The sequence below is a fragment of the Cynara cardunculus genome (assembly GCF_001531365.2).
Source record: "Cynara cardunculus var. scolymus isolate 2C chromosome LG 13, CcrdV1, whole genome shotgun sequence".
In the NCBI taxonomy this organism is placed as follows: Eukaryota; Viridiplantae; Streptophyta; class Magnoliopsida; order Asterales; family Asteraceae; genus Cynara; species Cynara cardunculus.
The window spans coordinates 32,629,898-32,635,263 of NC_037540.1; positions in this window are offsets into that span (position 1 = coordinate 32,629,898).

Below are 5,366 nucleotides of genomic sequence, written 5' to 3' on the forward strand. Positions count from 1 at the left end.
ATATTTCTCAAGATATTATTTGAAATACAATATCATTTCAAATAATCCATACGTCATCCTAACACGCGCCTGACACCAAATACAGCCTGTTCCCCATACACCCTTTCAACTTTCCCCCTCCCTAACCCCACCTTGACACGTGTCTTCCAACATTAAAGGCACATACAATCAAGACGGCTCACGATCTTCAAATCCAATCGTCAATAACCAAACCGCCAAAACTTTTCATGATTATTTTATTATAATAATCAAGAAACCCCTCCCATTCCACCCCCTAACCATATTCCCGCCGATAAATAACTTTCTTCTACCTCCATCTTCTCTTTACGCTTACATAAACCTGCAACTAGATTTTGATGAACAAAAATCTGCTACTTCCTCGACAATGGCCTCCTCCGCCTCCCACGAATCGAACAACAATGACAGCAGAGTCCAATCCACCGGCGCCAACAGCCGCACTATCGTATTCCTACCCATGAAGCCGAACAACCACGCTATTGAACTTAGAAAAACACACTGTTCGACGATCGATTTGCGGTCATGATAGAGTTCTTCAAGAACTGCATTCTCCTCCCCACCCTAACTCTTGTTGACACTAGCGTACCACTAAAGTACGTCCAATAATATTGGCAAACATGTGAGTTTGACACAGAGAGCCATGGAATAATGGGGGACATGGATGCCCCAAGTGATATGATATGCTCGCTGAAAATATCGCGGGTTAAAGTTTCTCGGGTTCCGTGCATTCTCACTCGATGGGAACTTGGAATTGCCCAATATGACGAACCACCCACCACCGACGACATCCTCCACTTCGTTAAAATGCTAGGTTACAATCATGACCTATGCAACGTCTCAGACTTCAAACGCCAATTCCTCCCGCCGATGTGGAACATGTTTTTCTCTATTCTTAACAGGGCCCTCACTTGCAAACTGGGGTCATTGGACCAAGGAAACATCAACATCATGACGATCATGTATGGGCTGTTCTTCAACCTGAACCTTGACTACGCCTTTCTCATTTACAATGAGATCCATTCGGCAGTGGTCAAGAAATGCAAACTCCAAGCCGCCGGCAAGCCTCTATCTGCGGTTCTCTTCCCTCGTTTCCTCGCCCTCTTCATTGGGGACGCAATAAGGAAACATGGACTACCAGCTGAGGAGCCCTTCACACCAGTCTACAAGATGCATGGCCATCGACCAACCCTCTCGAAGGAGGGTTACACCATCAACCGCCCACTCTCAAGGGCTATACTCAATGTCATTCCATCGACATCTGAGATACGCCAGACCTATGAACGCTCTATGCTGTCCCAGGAACCGAGGGCAGCTACCCCAGAGCGATTAGAGCCGTCCCCCGAACCAAGCGAGGGAGCACATGAGACATCTTCATCGGATGATGAAGATGATGATGATGATGCTACTCATCGTGCCTCCCCTGGCCCTACTCATACAATTCCTCCACCCACTACCCAAAAGGCAACCACAACATCTACCGCTGGCGATCAAAACCACAGGGGCATTGAACAAGGATGACCCAATCCAATCCCAACCCCAGCCAGCCATCCAGAGGCCATTCTTCAGGCCTATGGAGATGAATTAGCCGAGGAACCCCATTTTCCATCACCCCTCTCCCAACAGAGATGTGATGAAGATATAAGAGCCCCTTTGCCTCAGGGCTCGACACAATCAATCACACACACATAAGCATGTGTTGCTTCAGACATTGAACAACCCCAAGATCGTTCAGAGCGATCTTCCTTTCATGCACATCCCCCTTCGATATTTGATCTACCGAAGGGGACACACATTCTCTTCACTTACCCGGCCTCTGAAGCCGAGGAAGAGGAAGCTGATGTCGCAAYATCACGAGATAGCTCCTCTCTTGAGGGCTATCAAGGACATGATGGAAGTCCTTCTAGGCCCACATTCTCACAAGGCCAAGAAGGCACCTCCGGAGCAGAGGCCCAACCTGCAGCATCCGTTGCTGCAGGGGTTACCCCAATTATAGACCTGGTCACAAAGGTCGAGTTCCAAGCCTTTGTCGATTTAGTTATGTGGTCCTTGGAAGACCTTAAACTCATCATTTAAGGGATTGTTGACAACCCACCCTCAACCGATAACACTGACATTCAACAATCCCTTGCAATCCTGCAACGCCACCTCTCCCAAATTGAAACCCAAACCTGAGACAATACCACACGTCTCCAAATACTCCAACAAACCATCACCCAACACCACAATACCACATCCTCCCTTGACACCCAAAGAAACCAAATCCTCATCCAATCCATCGCCACCCTCACGGCCCAGTCAACTGAGGCCGATGAGAACCTTACATACATAATCACCAAACTACACACCATCCTTCAAAACCTTAACACACTACCCACAACCATCATCTCCCACACTCCTCACTAAGCCCCACCTCAATCTACTTCATCAATCGATGAAACCCTTGCCAGCCTTACCCACCAAATGGCCACCACACAAACCACCCTCGCCCAACTCCCAGCCACTATACTAGCCCAAATTCCCCAGCCTACTCCACCCCCACCTCCCTCTGCAGGCCCATCCTTTGATGAAGCCTCCTCCTCATTCACTGCAGAGGTGAGAAATTTGATCACCAACCTTCCTGTTCCTCCATCTACATCTACCACCACCATGCCACCACAAGTCGCCTCATCATCCACAGAGTTTGCAACCAGAGTTGATCTGAGGGCCCTGTCCAAAGCACTTGTCTCATCTTTCAATGAGATAAGTGCCAAATTTGTTCATCGAGCTACTCATCAGACAAGGGTTCTCTCCTAGAACCTTGTCGATAAACAATGGCGCACCACCTCCCTCCTTCAAACGATGGAGGCGAGCCAAAGATAAGTCTCCCTGAAGGCGTATCATGCGTTCTTCAGAAAGGAGAAAACAAAGAAAAGGAGCAGAGCATCATGCTCCAGCAGCCGCCAACACAAGAGGCCACAACATGAGGATCAAGACCCCGATGATCAAGGTCTTGGACCTCATGAGAGGGAGAAAGAGGCCACGGTTGCACAACAAATGGAATCCGCTGCACCACCATCACCATCACCATTATCACCATAAACTCAACCATCACCCACAACCCAAGGAACCCAAGAGAGGGAACCAGAGGCTCAGCCCTCTAAAGATGTACAATATGTACATGTTCCCATCGCTACTACCCAAGAACCCATCGTGTTGAGTTCCTCAACTGATGAAGATCCAACCACCCCACCAACAGAAATAAACCATCCTTTTACTTCATCACCGACACCAAACCTACCCTTAACCCCTTCACCAACCCCTCGTACCACATAACCCTTCAACACCTTATCCATACAACTAGAACCAACAAGAATCCAACCTTCCTCACCCCAACAACCACAAACCCAAACAGAAATCACCCAAGTCGAAACCAATGAACCATAACGAACCCAACAAGAAACCATACCTTCACCAACCCATACACAACCCTCAACCCAACCACCCGTGGTGCAAGCGGATACTCCCTCTACGTTGAGGCAACCTCCGCAGAGCCTGGTCGATGAAATTATACAGAACATGGAGTCGCTGCGGAGACATCCAGAGTTGCCACCCAGGGAACCCATTATGATGGAAAACATCCATCAATACTTGTACCAAGACCGTGATGAAAGTTTGACCATCAATCCTCCGATTTTATCGCCCGAGTCCGTGGACCTCTTACACCATAGGTTCATTAGACAGACCACAAAAGCACCACATGCTGTCTTCTTGAACGATGGGATAAGGAGGGTCATGGATCTAAAAGTGAGGACCTTCGCCAATAGAGCCATACGATACATCGAGTTCACAGTGGAAAGAGCACATGGTCAAATTAGCGTGTTCAACGAAAATGACCTCATCAACCTCAATCCCTATGACTTGATTGAACTCTACGCATACACGGCTCAGCGGTAGGACCATGACATCAGGTTTGGAATGGCGAACAGAGCGGTTGTAAAAACAATGGAGACCCTGGTAAACCATCGAGCAAAGAGTGATTTTGAAATTGCTCTTCCTTAGGCATCAAAAGACTTTCCTGCGCTCCACCAAATGAAGACTTCCAAGGCCTACAGGAGAAAAGATCTGCCTCCGTCTTAACTCAACCCAAGCGTGGACTTGTTTACAAGAATGAGTTCGGGGCAAAGAAATTCTTCAGACTGACTGAGGCATTCAAGTATTCATCGGATACACTTGAATGGTTTMAGAAAGTCATCAGAGAAAGACTTGGTAGAAATCACGTGCCAAGAGTAGAAGGGAGTAAACTCATCCATGAGATATCGATAGTCATCGGTTATCGAAGACTGCTTATGCGCTTCAGAGAAATATATCACGGTAGATCATGATGAGTTGTAAATTTTTGCCTTAATATATCTTTTGATTCAAGTATTGTAAGAATTTCATCATCCAATGAAAATTTGGAATTTGATGTTTTTCTATTAGATTAGTCTTTGTTCTTCATAATTGTTTCTAGATTTGTCTGTGTTTGTTATTTCATTACTTAGGGGGAGATTGTTAGACCCCATAATCCATAAAGTGAGAATGTAATGAAAAACAATAAGTGATGAAGAACCAGAAGACCGATGAAGACATCAAGGCAGAATTGTCTAAGTCTGGAGAACAACCAGAGGGCCGATGGATCGACCAGAGATGCGATGGAAAGAGCATCTTCATCGCCCCTCTGGTCAACAACACTTAGAGAATTATTCAGTAATTCATACAGAGGCATACAATGAAGATTTAAAGATAAGGATGATTCATCATACCATGGAAGACAGCTGGAGATGACAAGTCAACAGCTAGACATCGAGTTTATCTTAAATATTAAAGCTTATCCATAGTTTAGATAAACATTATCTGTTAATAGAAAATTAGCTATAAAGTCTCATTAGATAGTTATCTTCTTATTAGCTTACTAGTATAAATAGGTGATTAGGCCTTTTGTACTAAATGTCGCTTTTACGTTTTTCTCATTAATAAAGTGAAACCTTTGGCGCTCAAGATCGTTCTTTATTGTTTATAATTCATTCTTGAGTGTTCATCACTTTATTCATCAAATCACTATAATTTGGTTATTATTAACTAGATTATTAGTGTTATTGAGAGATCTGGGAACAGCAAGAACCCAACTAGGGTCGGAGATAGCATCATTGATTTTCTTGGGTTCAACTAAAGAAAGAAAGTTGACAAAGAGACATATATTACCTAGACCTCGATGTGTCTTGATACCTGCATCTATATCACCCATAATTTGATGAATTGGATGGCTTTTAGTCCATCGCTGAGCCGGTAGAGGAGCTTCATCTGAATAGGAGAGTTCAGGTATGGAAGAT